This window comes from Pan paniscus, chromosome 23 (genome assembly GCF_029289425.2).
Source record: "Pan paniscus chromosome 23, NHGRI_mPanPan1-v2.0_pri, whole genome shotgun sequence".
Classification (NCBI taxonomy): domain Eukaryota; kingdom Metazoa; phylum Chordata; class Mammalia; order Primates; family Hominidae; genus Pan; species Pan paniscus.
Window position 1 is genome coordinate 27,069,535 of NC_085927.1, and position 19,384 is coordinate 27,088,918.

The following is a 19,384-nucleotide window of genomic DNA, read 5'->3' on the forward strand; positions in this document are numbered from 1 at the left end:
AAGTTTCTGTGTTACTGTTCTCTTTCCTTTTACAATCAAAACAGAGCAGTTCACATCTCAGATTTTAAGAAGTATACTAGATGCTGGAAAAACAGGTGTTTATTCACCTTCATTTTTCACAACATTTATAAAGGTTCTGATAAATCCTGCCTGTTCTCCAGACATGGAAAGAACTTGAATTCTGGATTCAATACAATCCACTGGATACACCGCAAGCCAGAGGAAAATCCCGCCAACTCCCTCCACCACTTAACATCAAAGGGACAGGGCCTAGAGAAAAAAAAAAATAGCAAATGGTATTTTATCTCAAGAACAGCTGATGTGACATTTCCAGAGGTCAATGTAGTAATGGCTGCAGGCAGGTGCAAATAGAAATGCTAATGCTGCGGAAGAGTTCTTTGTGGAAACTGTCAAAGCTCTTGTTCCCAGGCTCTAAGAACACAAGGTTTTGTTTGGTAGCCCAGGTCTACGCCTGGGTCTTGCCAAGTACAAGAAGCTCTAGTGAGGGTTGTATTTTGTTTGGTCACTGAGGTGTCGAGGGCTGGCCCACATGAACCAGCAGGCCTCCAGCTGAGTGGCAACCCCTTACAGTGGGGAGAAGACAGGCCAAACACAATCTACGTCTTTTTTTCTTTTTTCAACTTTCTCATTCTTAAGCATTTTAATAGCCCCGATTCTTCCTTTACCATGTTTCTATTAAACATAGCAGGTAAGTCTGGGAGCTTGTCTAACCCCAGAATAGATTCAACATGCTGAGGGCGATGGTAAGAACAGGTAAATGCATTTGCATTCACAGCAGTGGGGTGTGACGGTGTTTGCTCCCTGCAGGTATGGTTTCTGTGGATTCTCTGCTCTTTGTGCTCTCCTCCCCACATTGGTGGCTCCATCTGGCACAGGGAAGCTTCTGGATTCCAGAAGGCAACATGTTGGCAGGCAGTTGATAGCACCCCACCCTCCAGGCTTGATAATTTCCTTAGGACAGGGGCTGAAGCAGTACATCCCAAACTTTCTTACTGGAATAAGGTTTGTTAATTTTTCTAGATCTATTTTAGAAGAGAAGAAATTCAGAAATGACTTTCCCAGTTGGGGAATCACCTATAAATAATCTTGAAAAAGCTTAAAACTTGGTAATCTCAGTAGCGTTTTGAGAGTAGCGAAAACCGTAGTTCTTTGTAGCTTATCATGTTTAGTTGGTTGGTATGACTGCATGCGATGTTTGCCTCACATAAGTGAGTTTTTCTTCCCTGATTCCCTGTCTTCTCTCCCCATTTTGTCCTTTGCTAAGGAAACTGAACTGAACTGAAGTCCAGGTCTTCTGTAATAGAGTGTCTCTCCTTCAACAGGGAACAACACTACAGTCGCCCGTAGTTTTGTTTCTGTTCAGTCTCCATCGTGGCATGCCACACTCTCCTGGTTTGGGCCCTGCTCATTTCTTTACTGCCTTCCTGCCTGCCCTTTTTGTGCAGGTAGGTCATCCCATTCATGCTCAGCCCTCCTCGCTGTCTACACTGTCTTCTTGGGCAATCGTATCCAGTCCCAAGCCTTTTAAAAAAACAAGCTATACCCATCCTGGTGGAATTCCTGCCTATAAAAGGGCACACCTTCAGACCTCCAGGCATGTCCAGCGAACACTGCTATGCACACGGAACCAAATTCAGTTGTGTGGGACCTGCAGCTGCAATTGAGTTTCCAACTTCCATTGCTGATGATCAAGTTAAAATACGAATGTGCTGGATTAAATGCTTTATTCAGCTTATCTGCATCTAGGTTATCTAAATTACACACCCACTTAAAACATTCTGTCACCTCTTCTCAGAATAATTAAATATTTTAATGTAATTCAGATCTCATTTTATCCTAGCCCAGCAGTACCTGGGAGAGAATGACTCAATCATAGTAAAATCATATTAAATTATATTCCACTGATTCAGAATTGGAGGTAATCTGGCAATTAAAGTGAGAAGTGTGTCATTCCTCTCCTGGAAGAAATGAACAGTAATGATGGGATCACAGAGATCATACATATAAGGGCCCAATACAGGTTCAAAACATGCCCACCGGCAACTGCCTTACATACCTGGCTCCCAACCATACTGTTACAATTTCTATCTTTCAAACTCACTGTAAATTACAAATGTGGTACCCAAATACCTGTATGCACATAAATATGAAAAGGTAAACTCCTTTTTTTTTTTTTTTTTTAGGTGGATTCTCGCTCTGTCACCCAGGCTGGAGCGTAATGGCACAATCTTCGCTCACTTCAATCTCTGCCTTCTGGGTTCGAGCAATTCTCCTGCCTCAGCCTCCTGAGTAACTGGGATTACAGGCGTGTACCACCACATATGGCTAATTTTTGTATTTTTAGTAGGGACGGGGTTTTACCATATTGGCCAGGCTGGTCTTGAGCTCCTGAACTCAAGTGATCCACCCGCCTCAGCCTCCCAAAGTGAGATTACAGGCTTGAGCAACCTTGCCCAGCCAAAAGTAAACTTTTTAATTCCATCACAATATGTTCTAGATCTTTGACAGACTGAAAGACATAGAATGTCAAAAGGTGAGACTCTCTCATGTGGCTAAACACCCTCCTACTGCAGATACAGAACTGAGCCCAAGAGCATTCACGTGCTGGTGAGAGGTGGTGGCCAGGGGCAGGCAGATGGTTGCACCACTCTCAGGGTCAGCATCCTCCCCAGTGTGGCATGGGGGAGGGGAGGGGAGGGGGCACGGGGCCTGGGAGGCTGTAGCCTAAAGGCACGCAGCAGGCAAGAGACTACTGGGCGGGCCCCTGCCAGCCTTCAGTTCCATGAGCGTCTGGTGCCAGGACACTCCTTGTGGGCTCTGCCCTGGGAGAAGTGCCCTTGCCCAGTGCTCCTTCTCGGTGTCTGTGACGTGCTGTCTCCAGTCCTCCTCATTAGCATACCTTGGCCGACCTTTGGCTCATGGAAAAACACTTTGCTCTTATCGGAACAATTTCTTTTTCACAACTGAGCAAATGACTGATGAGGTGACCACACTCACGACCATACTCATCTGTTGATGGTGGGTGGGGGGTGGACTGGATGAGGATAGCATTGGGCAACACTCTTTCTGGCCTCCCCACTGCAGGGAGCCACAATTACTCTGAGAGTCCTGTGGGAGGCCAGGGTAGTCCAGGGTTTCCCTTTGGGCCATCAGCATTCCAACCGCTCCTCCTACTTCTGGCCTCTGGAGAACTAAATTACCACCATGCACTTCCCATTCCACCTGCATCTCAGCCCGAGGGTCCTGCTCTTCCTGCATATTCAAGCTGATCTTTCTAGGGAGTAGCCTGCACTGTGCCAGCACTACCCCCTTGTCACAGGCAGCACCTCCCTGTGCTGGGGGAGCCTCAGTCTGCCCTTGGGCTCAGGCCCCTAGGCTCAGGTTAGCTGACATTCCCAGGAAATCCTACAACTTCTCCTTTCCTTTCATGGCTCTAAGACACAGTCCACTATCAGTCTCATTGTAAAAGACATTTCTAAAGAGTGTCCTCCTTTCTTTCCCAACACTAGCAGGGACAGTAAGTGATGTTTCCTGGGAGATGCTATGGTGTTATTTTTGCACTACAAGGGCTCTGAAGACTGCCAGGCTTGAAGTGAAGAACAATGTCACCTGCCTATCCCAGCCAGGTGACAATGGACAAGGGGCTTCACCTCTGAGCTGTTTTCCAGCTGCACTGGGCACATTCCTCCCCTCACCCTGACTCACAAGGTGTTAGCAATAATGGACACTTCTCTACCTTCTGCCACACTCTGAACAATACCACACTTCCATCAAATGGATTCATCCCAAAGGTAAAGCCCATCACTTCTAGAGGGAGAAAGGTAATGTTTTCCTACCACTTTTATTTGATCTCATTTAGAAGGTACTTGAGGAATAGAGAAGACTGGGTTTTCTCTGGGATTATACGTAGGCATTTCTTAACGACTGGGACATGTTCTGAAAAATCTGTCATTACACAATTTCATCATTGTGCTATCATAGAACACACACACCCGACCCTAGATGGCATAGCCTACTCCACACCTAGGCTGTACTGTATGGCCTGTTGCTCAAGACTACACACCTGTACAGCATGTTACTGTACTGGATACTGTAGGCAACTATAACACAGTGGTATTTGTGTATCTAAACGTATATAAACACAGACAAGGTATAGTAAAAGATGGTATAATCTCATGGGACCACCATCCGATACACCATCCATCACCAACAGAAACATGGTTATGAGGCACAGGACTGTAACTGCAGCCCCTGCCGTGAGGTCAATGGCAGCCTGGATAGGGGGATTGGACTTCATGTTTGCCCACTCTTCTGCTGGTCTCGTGGAAGGCAGCTCTCTGGAGGTTATGACAGGCACCACATATCCCTGGGGGGAGGCAAGAGTTCACCATTAGTCCAAGTCTGCAGCCTCCCATTCTCCAGGCCTGCAGCCAAATTACTGGACCTAAACTTCTGGGAGCCATGAACTGGGCTCTACATTGTTCCAAAGGAAAGAGGCTCAAGGTATCAGTGCAGCTTAGCAATTGTCCCTTAGAAAGCTCACAGATCAAAAACCTCCCCTGCATATCAATTCTACAGCCACCAGCAGCACTTCAACTGACCTTTCTGAAAACTGAAAAAATGAACACCAAATAAGCCAACCACAGATGTACTAACCGACATCAGGCTTGCTTTTTTAGAGGCCTGCGCTGAGCCATCAACTGAACAGGCTCACTTCTAAATCAGAAAGCAGCCTGTGCTGCATGCCTAAGGGGACGTCACAAGACAGTAGGTCTGGAAAGAAGCACCCAGGCAGCCAAGGGTGGGAGCTGCACCCCAGGATCACAAACACCTTGGTGAATGCCTGCTCTACCTGCAGTGTGGCCCCTTTGGCCTCTACAGCTGGAAGTCTTCATCTGTACAAAGTGAATAATAAAAATATTATAAAACAAAGGCAGTCACAAATAGCCACATTGGTGTTGAGGTGATCAAACCCAACACCAGGCCGTGGGGGCTACAAAGTCCAGCGGAGTCAAAGGAATGAGACAAGCTAATAGTACACAAAGTGGGTCCAGGGGGCCAACGCTAGTATAGAGGCTGCCCTGAACTCTAGGAGCCCACACCATTTATTGGAGATTAAACAAAGAAGCAGGTGGTGAGGACGTGCTGGTCAAAAGGAAGCAGTCACATCAAGTGTTTAGTTTATAGCTGTGTCGGTCTAGCATTTTCTTTGAAGCATATGGAACATGTTCTGCTACTCGAGATAATGTTGAACATTTCCTTCTACCTCAAGGTACAATCAGTTTATGATCCTGGGAGAGCAAGAAGCAAGGAGCCAGCAAGTCTGGACACATTCCAGAGGCCACGAGGGGTTTTATATCCTGAGTCCTGGATTCCATCCAAGCCATGAGGGGTTTTATGCCCTAGGCTTAGGTTGTAGTGTGGCAGGGCAGCCTTCCACCCTTAGGCACAGAACCTGGTGTTCCATAGGCCACAAGAAGTTTTAAACTCTGGACCCAGGACATGTTCCAAGGCTCTTTTCATATTATGTCACACTAGCAAGTCTTGCCTCAGCTTTTCTCCCAACAATTGGACTGATGGGTTGCTCCACTGGGCACAAGCATCATGGGTTCTTAAAACAAGGCCCTGAACAAGCACCAAATATGTTCCTGTCACCACACTCCACTAGCCCTTCAACTATAAACATGCATAGGAGTCACCTGGGGGCCTTGCTAAATAAAATGCAGCTTCTGATTCAATAGTCTCAAACAGGACCAGAGATTCTGCCTCTCTTGTTGAGTTCCCGAGTGAGGCAGACAATGCCAGTCCACAGACTCACATTTTGAGATACAGCACCTGGGCCATTGTGTTCCAATGTGCTTGATAACCTGGAGCACCTATTGAATATCCAAGTTGCCAGGACTTTCTTCTGGAAATCTTAATTCAGTATGTTTTGGTTGGAGCCTTGGACGTTTGGGAAAGCTAGAATTTCTTTCTCTCCCTTTAGACAAAAGTCAACTACTGCTGAGGCATGGGCTTAATAAATGTTGACTAAAATATCCAACTCAACAACCAATCCTGTATAATTTTCAAACTCTGTCAATAACTTGCTGGGTCCAACCTGCAGACCTTGGCTGCGTGATGGATGAAGAAATGCACTCAGACACAGGTATCCTGTGAAAGAATGGGGTAGGGGACTGGGCAGCTCCCAGACACTGAGGAGGGTGCTGTAAAGAGTCAGCAGGCACAGCCCTGTCAGGCTGGAGCTCCAGGCATTTATTCAGTACAGATTTAATGACAAAGTTCTCAAGTAAACACCACACCACTAGAGGGTAATTAACATTGCTGACCTCCTGAGTAGAGAGCAGTCATGCGCCCGCAAATGATCAAAGGTCTGTTTTAGGACCACATGAGTAAACAAGCTATTTAGATAAACTTCTCTACATTCCTATGTATCTACGCCCTAAGCTTTTAAGAGAATTCAGCTGCCTTTAGCCAAATCTTTTACTGAAGGTATGCAAACCTCCCAGCCTTCCAAGAAGTTTTGTGTCTATTTCCTACAACTTAATTTTTATAATTTCTCCCACCACCCTGACAGATCCCCTACAAAAGACCATGTTTCTTCTCAGCTTGCTCAGTCCAGCTGAGCCAGCTTTCCACTGGACTCCTGAATGTGAGAAGGACACAGGCTTCCAGGACCATCCAGAAGCATCTCTCATCACCTTAAAGCTCTGAAACACTGGCTGGGTGCAGAGGCTCACACAAGTAATCCCAACACATTCAGAGGCTGAGGTGGGAGGATTGCTTGAGGCCAGGAATTCAAGACCAGCCTAGGCAGCATAGCAAGACCCCATCTCTACAAAAGGTACACCCCAAAATTACCTGGGTGTGGTGGCACATGCCTATAGTCTCAATTAGGAGGCTGAGGCAGGACTATTCTTTGATCCCAGGAGTTTGAGGCTGCAGTGGGGTATGATCGCACCACCGCACTCCAGCCTGGGAGACAGATTGAGACCATCTCTAAAACAACAACAGGCCAGGTGCTGTGGCTTATGCCTGTAATCCCAGCAATTTGGGAGGCCGAGGCAGGTGGATCACCTGAGATCAGGAGTTCGAGACCAGCCTGGGCAACCTGGTGAAATCCTGTCTCTACTAAAAATACAAAAATTTAGCAGGGCATGGTGGCACACACCTGTAATCCCAGCTACTCGGGAGGCCGAGGCAGGAGCATTGCTTGTATCCAGGAGGCAGAGATTGCAGTGAGCTGAGATCACGCCATTGCACTCCAGTCTGAGCAACAAGAGCAAAACTTCGTCTCAAAAAAATAAAAAATATAAAAAATAAAATAACAAAAAATGAGACAGAAAACAAATATTTTGTTTCATTATTGCTTGTTAGTTGATTAAAGTAATTCTGCTTCCACTTTATTTTCAAAGACACTAATTGCTACACTGAATAAAACCTTAATGGAGTTTCATTATAAGTATCTATTATCATTTGATTATTTTCTACATAGAAGCATGCAAAAAGTTTAAAATTCAGTTTCATTTGACTTAGTCTTGACTGTAATGAAGGACTCTACGAAGAGGGGACACAGTGTTTATGGGCTGGAGTCCCAGTAACTGCTTGGTGGCAGAGTCCCAGTCATTCCCCAGTTCAAGCCGTGGGCAGATAGATGGGTACTGTCCTTCAGTTCTTCTTACCCATTCACTTGCTTTCTTTATTGCTTCAAAAGCCCAGGGAATATTCTTAGGTTAAAAAAAAATAAATGTTTCAGATTTCAGAATATAACATGTGAAATGTAATGTGGTACTAAACCCATCACATTATATCAGACAAAATGATTCTGCCAAAAGTTAAGATATTTAATAAAAGCAGTTTTCCTTGACATCTTACGGAAGTTCTTCTAACCATCTGAACTTGAGCTTATGCACTGCATTGTCAAGTGTCCTGTGCCCCCGACCTCCTGGCTTCCACGTGCCTCCAGGCATCCCTGCTGCCTACAGGACAGCTCAGGTTCCAGCCTCTCTACAGTTGTTTGTGGTTGTCCCCTTTCCAAGCTTCTCAGTCTAAATCCTATCCATTCTTCATGCACAAACTCAAGTAGTATTTCACAAACGAGGCTTCTGTTTCTCTCTCCTTCCCACTGTACTGACTTGATTAGGTCCCTTCAGAATATCTGACAGTCCCCCATGAAACTGGCATCTGTTCAGCTGTGTCACATAAACCAGGAACAACTTGGTAGAATAAGCTTATCGAGTCAAGTGTGTGTCCACTGAATGGTGTCAAATATTTGAGACTGTTGAATATTCAAGTCTATTCAACACTCAGAAAAATTCTGGGGTTGTTCATTAATATTAATTAGCTACTTCCTCATTTCTTCTGTCATCTGTTAGAACTTGTTAGTGAACAAGTGGCAACATACACCAAAGTTCTTCAGAAAATTCTATGGGGAAACAATATTTTGAAAATTCTCTCCCTGTTCCTGATTTTTCCCTGTGAACTGGGAAAGGGCCATCAGTACAGCATGATAGTGAAGAGCTGGGTTTGAGTCCTGACTCTGCAATCACATGATACTGGCCATGTGATACTGTGTGGCTTTCATTCAACACTGGGAATCTCAGTTTCCTCAATTATGAGAATAACATGAGGTCCTATGGGTTTGTGGTGGAAATCAACAAAGCTTATAAATTTAACGTGCATATTAATCCCTGGTACACAGTAGGCACTCAATAAATGTTCACTGAATGTCATGATAGAATGAACATACTAAATAAGAACCATGCCCAAAGTTTAAAAGACCGACATTTCCTGGTAAATGTTCATCTACTGACAGTTACTGACTGCTGAAAACAACAAAACTGGCTTTGAATATTTTCACTAATTCAGCTGGCCTCCTTTAGTCCAGTGGCCTCTACACTTTTTGGTTCACATTCCACTAGTAAGAAAACCTTGTGCCTACACCCCCAGGTAATGTACTCCTGCATCAATGTTACGTACATCCCAAAATAGAAAATACAGAAAAAAGTTTCAAACATGCAATAAACAGGAAATAAAAAATATTTAATTTTTTTTTTTGAGACAGAGTCTCGCTTTGTTGCCAGGCTGGAGTGCAGGAGCACAATCTCAGCTCACTGCAACCTTGTGATCCGCCCGCCTCAGCCTTCCAAAGTGCTGGGATTATAGGCGTGAGCCACCGCGCCTGGCCTAACATCGTATTGTCTTATGTACTCAAGTGCCAGCAAACCATTTTGCAGCACCATAGCAGTAATGTAGTAAGAGCTATATGCTGGAATATACTTGATCAGTTCTGAACATCTTGCTTTAATACTTTGTGGTATTACAGTTCAAAAGCACGTTCAAAGTTTATACTTGTTCTAACAGCTATAATATTACTAATTAGGAACAATATAAATAGAATAATTACCTCTTTGGACGTGCCTATTAAGTCAAATACTAATTTTTTAGTCCCATCTCCTAGCTGTTCAAAGTGTTTTTTCTTTGATATTTATTAATTCTCTTGGCAAGTGGCACTGGTTTATTTTCACTTGAGGCCAGGAGTTTGAGACCAGCGTGGCCACCATGGCGAAACCTCATCTCTACTAAAAATATAAAAATTAGCTGGGCACGGTGGTGCGCACCTGTAATCCCAGCTACTTGGAAGGCTGAGGCACGAGAATTGCTGATCTTAAACTCCTGGACTTGGTCTTGCTGGGCTCAAGTGATCAACCTGGGAGGCAGAGGTTGCAGTGAGCTGAGATCGTGCCACTGCACTCCAGCCTGGGCAACAGAACGAGACCCTGCCTCAGTAAATAAATAAATAAATAAATAAATAAATAAATAAATAAATAAATACAAAAAAAAAAAGAAAACCCCCCAAATAGAAAAAAGAATAAATTCTCATCTTTCTTGGCAAACTAATGAGAAGGTATTGCTTTTCAAAAAATGGAAGTATAAATTACATATAGTAAATTATTCTTCTTTTTTTTTTTTTAGACAGGGTCTCGCTTTGTTGCCCCGGCTGGAGTGCAGTGGCATGATCACAACTCACTGCAGCCTTGGCCTCCTGGGCTCAAGCAATCCCCCCCTCCCCCAGCTTCTTGAGTAGTCACACACTACAACACTCGGGTAATTCTTAATTTTTTTGTAGAGACAGGGTCTTGCTATGTGGTCAAGGCTGGTCTTGAACTCCTGGAAGCAAGCAATCCTCCTGCCTTGGCCTCCCAAAGTGCTGGGATTCCAGGTGTGAGCCACTGTGCCCAGCAATGCCTGGGTAATTAAAAAAAGTTTTTTTGTAGAGATGGGGGTCTCATTGGTTACCTAGGCTGGTCTTAAACTCCTGGGCTTGATCTTGCTGGGCTCAACTGGTCCTCCTGTCTCAGCCTCCCAAAGTGCATGGATTACAGACATGAGCCAATGTGCCTAGTCCAGAAATTCCTGAACACCTGTTTTGTGTTCAAGAACTTTTTCTTAATCGTTACACTTAAAAAATAGTTATCAGGCCGGGCGCAGTGGCTCATGCCTGTAATCCTGGCACTTTGGGAGGCCGAGGCGAGCAGATCACGAGGTCAGGCAATCAAGATCATCCTGGCTAACACGGTGAAACCCCGTCTCTACTAAAAATATAAAAAAATTAGGCATGGTGGCGGGTGCCTGTAGTCCCAGCTACTTGGGAGGCTAAGGCAGGAGAATGGTGTGAACCCGGGAGGCAGAGCTTGCAGTAAGCCAAAACTGCACCACTGCACTCCAGCCTGGGTGACAAAGCGAGACTCCATCTCAAAAAAAAAAAAAAATAGTTATCAATATTTCTTTAAATATCATAAAATATCCAGGTAGTGTTTTAATTTTCCCTGTCTCATTTTTTAAAATGCAGTGGGTTTTGTTCAAACTAGGATCTAAACAAGGTCTACCCTTGCTTTTGGTTGACATGTCTCTAAAGGTTTATTTATAGGTTCGCTCCTCAACCCTTTTTTTCTCTTGCCATTTATTTCCCCACATTCCAGACTTTGCTGACTGCATTTGCATGGTGTCACATAACATGTTCCTCTAATTTAATTCAAGTTTAGAAATCAAGGGTTTTCATTTAACTTGTTTGATTTTATAGATATTAGTTTCTAACAATATTAGTATCTACCTTCCAAAATAACAAATCAAAAGTGTTATTAACACCATGGCTACTCCCAGTGAGATTTCTTTGTAATATTTTTTAATCCTTAGGCACTATCCCACTAGGGGATTTGACATAATTTGACACAGTCAAATTATTTACTATGTTTTAAAGTCAAATTAATTCCCAGGCTGGGCATGGTGGCTCACGTCTGTAATCCTAGCACTTTGGGAGGCTGAGGCAGGAGGATTGCTTGAGTTCAGGAGTTCGAGACCAGCCTGGGTAACATGGTGAAGCCCTGTCTTTACAAAAAATACAAAAATTAGCAGGGCATGGTGGTGCATGCCTGTAGTCCCAGTTACTTAGGAGGCTGAGGTGGGAGGATGGCTTGAGCCCAGGAGGCGGAGGTTGCAGTGAGCTGAGATTGCACCACTGCACTCCAGCCTGGCTGATACAGCCAGACTTTGTCTCAACAAATAAATAAATAAATATCAATCTTATCCATTATTACATAAAATATTTACATAGTTCCAAAGTCAAAACTGCAAAACAAAGCACACTAGGAGAAACCTAGCTTCCATCCTTGTCCTCTCTACCAAACCTCCCTTGCAACAGTATTTTTATTAGTTTGATTAGTTTTCCCCTTATCTTGCCTTTAAATGAACATAAGCCAATTACATGTGTATGTATATGTGTATATGTGTATGTATGTGCATATGTGTATGTATATATTTATATATCTACATGTGTATGTGTGTATGTATGTGCATATGTGTATGTATATACTTATATATACATGTGTATGTATGTGCATGTGTGTATGTATATACTTATATATACATGTGTATATGTGTATGCATGTGCATGTGTATGCATGTGCATATGTGTATGTGTATATGTGTATGCATGTACATATGTGTATGTATATGCGTATGTGTATGTATGTGCATATGTGTATGTATACATTTATATATCTACATGTGTATGTATGTGCATGTGTATGTATATAGTTATGTATACGTGTATATGTGTATGTATGTGCATATGTGTATGTATATACTTATATATATATACATGTGTATATGTGTATGCATGTGCACATGTATGTATGTATGTGTATGCATGTATGTGTATGCATGTGCATATGTGTATGTATATGTGTATATGTGTATGTATGTCAGAGGGATCCTACTCTGGTCATGCCCCTCTCGCCATGGGGTGGAGGGTCTGTAGGGACAAGAGAATGTGCCCACCCCAGAACCCACATCCTCCTTTTTAGACCCTGCAACTCTAGCATTCCTGACCACATGGCCCTGAGTCCACTTCCAGGGTCTTCCCTGGTCTGTCATCCTGAGTTTGAACAGTGCTGCCATCTCACTGGTGCTGCAAGGTGGCTGGGGTGAGGGGGCACTGGCATGGGGTCTGGATGGCATTTTGATGGGTGGGGTGGGGTATTCATGTGTGCAGGCAAGGCCTCTTAGGGTGCTAGGGGTCAGCCAAGGGCTGAATTTGAACCTGGCCTTCCAGGTGGTTATGAAGTTGTATTTGCCAAGGGAGGAGATTAGGACACACTTCTTAATCTAATAGTTTGCTAGTTTGATTTATAACTTTTTAAATACTTGTATTGTTATAAACTATAAAGTTATAAACTTTAAATACTTGTATTTTTATCCCAGGCCCTGCCATTGTTGGGAACAGGGCTGGGCCCAACAGTCACATTGTGGGTCTTCTGGAGGCACCCAGGATCAGCACACTGCAGTGAAAATTACCATATCCAGAGCCAGAAGCGCCGGGCTCCAGGGGGAGCTGCACTGAAACTCTTTGAGCCCATTTCCTGTGCAGCCCAAGGCACAAATACCACATAAGCCCTGCCCGCCACAGGAGACTGGGGCAAGCTGTCACCTGCAAACAAATTATCTTCCTACATACTTATAAAGTAGTCTACACATGTAAGATAATTCCCTATAGCTTGTTTGTAAGGTTTATTAAATAAATAGTTGAAAATATAAATAAGTTGCATAATACTATAGTTAAAGCCACCTGGAAATAGAAGCGTCATCCAGTTCCATCAGTGATTTGAACACTATTCCCTTTTTTTCCAACCTGGTGCGAATAAACTGTAGTATCTCATTGTGGCAATTAGGTCCAGGAGACATTCTCTTCATTTTATACCTAAAGGGGAAAAAACTCCGTTAAGTCTGTTGGAAACTCTGCATCTCAAACTGCCTGTTTATAAAATTCCCATTAAAGAATTATAATACAATTAAATCACAGGACATGAGCAGATCGTGAAACTCTCTAATACTCTTCAAGGTCCTTAATTAGCTTGCTATTTAAATAAATGAGGACGGTTGGAAACGTGTGCCTATCATACTATCCTGATGGTTGTCAGGAAACTGACCTGTATCCAGAGTGCCCCTCGCTTGCCATCTTCAATAACCAGAGAGGCATGAAGTTCAATGAAGGAAACCCAGTTTTTAGGCTCTTGTTACAAATAGCTTAGAAGAGTAAACCTAAATATTCAACAGATAAACAACAGTTATAACCAGTTACACTGGTGTATCAAGTTATTTCTAGTGGTTAGTACCTACAGGTATCCTAATCAAGATATTTTACTATATTATGAAATATCAAAATTGAAAAATGAATGTTTACATGTGTTGAACTCAGAATTAACAACCATTTTTATTTAAAAATGCAAGCTTCATTTTTTTTTTGAGAGATGGGCTCACTCTGTCACGTTGGAGTGCAGTGGGTGTGATCAGAGCTTACTGTAGCCTCCAACTCCTGGACTCAAGTGATCCTCCTACTTTGGCCTCCCAAAGTGTTGAGATTATAGACATGAGCCACAGCACACAGCCAAAAAGTGGTTTTAGGGAAGGAAAAAAAAAAAAAAACAAATCTTTGTCTTATAATTAAGAATACATGGGGTGAGGAGACAAGATGGCCGAATAGGAAAAGCTCCGGTCTACAGCTCCCAGTGTGAGCAACGCAGAAGATGGGTGATTTCTGCATTTCCATCTGAGGTACCAGGTTCATCTCACTAGGGAGTGCCAGACAGTGGGTGCAGGACAGTGGGTGCATGAGCCGAAGCAGGGCGAGGCATTGCCTCATTCAGGAAGTGCAAGGGGCCAGGGAGTTCCCTTTCCTGGTCAAGGAAAGGGCTGACAGACGGCACCTGGAAAATCAGGTCACTCCCACCCAAATACTGCACTTTTCCGATGGGCTTAGGAAACGGCGCACCAGGAGATTATATCCCACACCTGGCTCGGAGGGTCCTACGCCCATGGAGTCTCACTGATTGCTAGCACAGCAGTCTGAGATCAAACTGCAAGGTGGCAGCGAGGCTGGGGGAGGGGCCAGGCTAGCTTAGGTAAACAAAGCAGCCGGGAAGCTCGAACTGGGTGGAGCCCACCACAGCTCAAGGAGGCCTGCCTGCCTCTGTAGGCTCCACCTCTGGGGGCAGGGCACAGACAAACAAAAAGACAGCAGTAACCTCTGCAGACATAAATGTCCCTGTCTGACAGCTTTGAAGAGAGCAGTGGTTCTCCCAGCATGCAGCTGGAGATCTGAGAACGGGCAGACTGCCTCCTCAAGTGGGTCCCTGACCCCTGACCTCCGAGCAGCCTAACAGGGAGGCATCCCCCAGTAGAGGCAGACTGACACCTCACACAGCCGGGTACTCCTCTGAGACAAAACTTCCAGAGGAACAATCAGCAGCATTTGCGGTTCACGAAAATCCGTGGTTCTGCAGACACCACTGCTGATACCCAGGAAAACAGGGTCTGCACTGGACCTCTAGCTAACTCCAACAGACCTGCAGCTGAGGGTCCTGTCTGTTAGAAGGAAAACTAACAAACAGAAAGAACATCCACACCAAAATCCCATCTGTACGTCACCATCATCAAAGACCAAAAGTAGATAAAACCACAAAGATGGGGAAAAAACAGAGCGGAAAAACTGGAAACTCCAAAAAGCAGAGCACCTCTCCTCCTCCAAAGTAACGCAGTTCCTCACCAGCAACGGAACAAAGCTGGGCAGAAAATGACTTTGACGAGTTGAGAGAAGAAGCCTTAGACGATCAAACAACTTCGAGCTACAGGAGGAAATTCAAACCAAAGGCAAAGAAGTTGAAAACTTTGAAAAAAATTTAGACGAATGTATAACTAGAATAACCAATACAGAGAAGTGCTTAAAGGAGCTGATGGAGCTGAAAACCAAGGCTCGAGAACTACGTGAAGAATGCAGAAGCCTCAGGAGCTGATGAGATCAACTGGAAGAAGCGGTATCAGTGATGGAAGATGAAATGAATGAAATGAAGTGAGAAGGGAAGTTTAGAGAAAAAAAATAAAAAGAAATGAATAAAGCCTCCAAGAAATATGGGACTATGTGAAAAACCAAGTCTACGTCTGATTGGTGTACCTGAAAGTGACAGGGAGAATGGAACCAAGTTGGAAAACACTCTGCAGGATATTATCCAGGAGAACTTCTCCAATCTAGGAAGGCAGGCCAACATTCAGATTCAGGAAATACAGAGAATGCCACAAAGATACTCCTCGAGAAGAGCAACTCCAAGACACATAATTGTCAGATTCACCAAAGTTGAAATGAAGGAAAAAATGTTAAGGGCAGCCAGAGAGAAATGTCGGGTTACCCACAAAGGGAAGCACATCAGACTAACAGCGGATCTCTTGGCAGAAACTCTACAAGCCAGAAAAGAGTGGGGGCCAATATTCAACATTCTTAAAGAAAACAATTTTCAACCCAGAATTTCATATCCAGCCAAACTAAGCTTCATAAGTGAAGGAGAAATAAAATACTTTACAGACAAGCAAATGCTGAGAGATTTTGTCAACACCAGGCCTGCCCTAAAAGAGTTCCTGAAGGAAGCACTAAACATGGAAAGGAACAAGTGGTAACAGCCACTGCAAAAACATGCCAAAATGTAAAGACCATCAAGGCTAGGAAGAAACTGCATCAACTAACGAGCAAAACAACCAGCTAACATCATAATGACAGGATCAAATTCACACATAACAATATTAACTTTAAATGTAAATGGGCTAAATGCTCCAATTAAAAGACACAGACTGGCAAATTGGATAAGGAGTCAAGACCCATCAGTGTGCTGTATTCAGGAAACCCATCTCACGTGCAGAGACACACATAGGCTCAAAATAAAGGGATGGAGGAAGATCTACCAAGCAAATGGAAAACAAAAAAAGGCAGGGGTTGCAATCCTAGTCTCTGATAAAACAGATTTTAAACCAACAAAGATCAAAAGAGACAAAGAAGGCCATTACATAATGGTAAAGGGATCAATTCAACAAGAAGAGCTAACTATCCTAAATATATATGCACCCAACACAGGAGAACCCAGATTCATAAAGCAAGTCCTGAGTGACCTACAAAGAGACTTAGACTCCCACACAATAATAATGGGAGACTTTAACACCCCACTGTCAACATTAGACAGATCAACGAGACAGAAAGTTAACAAGGATACCCAGGAATTGAACTCAGCTCTGCACCAAGCGGAACTAATAGACATCTGCAGAACTCTCCACCCGAAATCAACAGAATATACATTTTTTTCAGTACCACACCACACCTATTCCAAAATTGACCACATACTTGGAAGTAAAGCTCTCCTCAGCAAATGTAAAAGAACAGAAATTATAATAAACTGTCTCTCAGACCACAGTGCAATCAAACTAGAACTCAGGATTAAGAAACTCACTCAAAACCGCTCAACTACATGGAAACTGAACAACCTGCTCCTGAATGACTACTGGGTACACAACGAAAAGAAGGCAGAAATAAAGATGTTCTTTGAAACCAATGAGAACAAAGACACAACATACCAGAATCTCTGGGACACATTCAAAGCAGTGTGTAGAGGGAAATTTATAGCACCAAATGCTCACAAGAGAGAGCAGGAAAGATCCAAAATTGGCACCATAACATCACAATTAAAAGAACTAGAAAAGCAAGAGTAAACACATTCAAAAGCTAGCAGAAGGCAAGAAATAACTAAAATCAGAGCAGAACTGAAGGAAATAGAGACACAAAAAACCCTTCAAAAAATCAATGAATCCAGGAGCTGGTTTTTTAAAAAGATCAACAAAATTGATAGACCGCTAGCAAGACTAATAAAGAAGAAAAGACAGAAGAATCAAATAGATGCAATAAAAAATGATAAAGGGGATATCACCACCGATCCCACGGAAATACAAATTACCATCAGAGAATACTACAAACACCTCTACACAAATAAACTAGAAAATCTAGAAGAAATGGATAAATTCCTCGACACATACACCATCCCAAGACTAAACCAGGAAGAAGTTGAATCTCTGAATACACCAATAACAAGCTCTGAAATTGTGGCAATAATCAATAGCTTACCAACCAAAAAGAGTCCAGGACCAGATGGATACACAGCCGAATTCTACCAGAGGTACAAGGAGGAACTGGTACCATTCCTTCTGAAACTATTTCAATCAATAGAAATAGAGGGAATCCTCCCTAACTCATTTTATGAGGCCAGCATCATTCTGATACCAAAGCCTGGCAGAGACACAACCAAAAAAGAGAATTTTAGGCCAATATCCTTCATGAACATTGATGCAAAAATCCTCAATAAAATACTGGCAAACCGAATCCAGCAGCACATCAAAAAGCTTATCCACCATGATCAAGTGGGCTTCATCCCTGGGATGCAAGGCTGGTTCAATATACGCAAATCAATAACTATAATCCAGCATATAAACAGAACCAAAGACAAAAACCACATGATTATCTCAATACATGCACAAAAGGCCTTTGACAAAATTCAACAACCCTTCATGCTAAAAACTCTCAATAAATTAGGTATTGATGGGATGTATCTCAAAATAATAAGAGCTATCTATGACAAACCCACAGCCAAGATCATAATGAATGGGCAAAAACTAGAAGCATTCCCTTTGAAAACTGGCACAAGACAGGGATGCCCTCTCTCACCACTCCTATTCAACGTAGTGTTGGAAGTTCTGGCCAGGGCAATTAGGCAGGAGAAGGAAATAAAGGGTATTCAATTAGGAAAAGAGGAAGTCAAATTGTCCCTGTTTGCAGATGACATGACTGTATATCTAGAAAACCCCATTGTCTCAGCCCAAAATCTCCTCAAGCTGATAAGCAACTTCAGCAAAGTCTCAGGATACAAAATCAATGTGCAAAAATCACAAGCATTCTTGTATACCAATAACAGATAAACAGAGAGCCAAATCATGAGTGAACTCCCATTCACAATTACTTCAAAGAGAATAAAATACCTAGGAATCCAACTTACAAGGGACGTGAAGGACCTCTTCAAGGAGAACTACAAACCACTGCTCAATGAAATAAAAGAGGATACAAACAAATGGAAGAACATTCCATGCTCATGGGTTGGAAGAATCAATATCGTGAAAATGGCCATACTGCCCAAGGTAATATATAGATTCAATGCCATCCCCATCAAGCTACCAATGACTTTCTTCACAGAATTGGAAAAAACTACTTTAAAGTTCATATGGAACCAAAAAAGAGCCCGCATCGCCAAGTCAATCCTAAACCAAAAGAACAAAGCTGGAGGCATTACGCTACCTGACTTCAAACTATACTACAAGGCTACAGTAACCAAAAGAGCATGGTACTGGTACCAAAACAGAGACATAGATCAATGGAACAGAACAGAGCCCTCAGAAATAATACCACACATCTACAACTATCTGATCTTTGACAAACCTGACAAAAACAAGCAATGGGGAAAGGATTCCCTATTTAATAAATGGTGCTGGGAAAACTGGCTAGCCATATGTAGAAAGTTGAAACTGGATCCCTTCCTTACACCTTATACAAAAATTAATTCAAGATGGATTAAAGACTTACATGTTAGACCTAAAACTATAAAAACCCTAGAAGAAAATCTAGTCAATACCATTCAGGACATAGGCATGGGCAAGGACTTCATGTCTAAAACACCAAAAGCAATGGCAACAAAAGGCAAACTTGACAAATGGGATCTAATTAAACTAAAGAGCTTCTGCACAGCAAAAGAAACTACCATCAGAGTGAACAGGCAACCTACAAAATGGGAGAAAATTTTTGCAACCTACTCATCTGACAAAGGGCTAATATCCAGAATCTACAAAGAACTCAAACAAATTTACAAGAAAAAAAACAAACAATCCCATCAAAAAGTGGGCAAAGGACATGAACAGACAGACACTTCTCAAAAGAAGACATTTATGT

At 43.0% G+C, this 19,384-nt stretch overlaps 1 long non-coding RNA gene across 3 annotated transcripts in view; it reads left to right on the plus strand.

Moving 5' to 3' along the window:
• LOC129395034 (uncharacterized) overlaps nucleotides 1-7,626 on the plus strand; it is a 34,849-nt gene extending 27,223 nt beyond the window's left edge. The window contains exons 4-6 of one of the 3 annotated variants that reach the window (XR_010111804.1): nucleotides 1,344-1,466; nucleotides 2,205-6,865; nucleotides 6,951-7,626. This is a non-coding gene — a long non-coding RNA (uncharacterized LOC129395034). Of the gene's footprint in view, nucleotides 1-1,343; nucleotides 1,467-2,204 lie in introns of all 3 variants that reach the window. The other 2 variants (XR_008622514.2, XR_008622515.2) reach the window with 2 other exon arrangements.
• The last annotated feature ends 11,758 nt before the right edge of the window (nucleotides 7,627-19,384 follow it).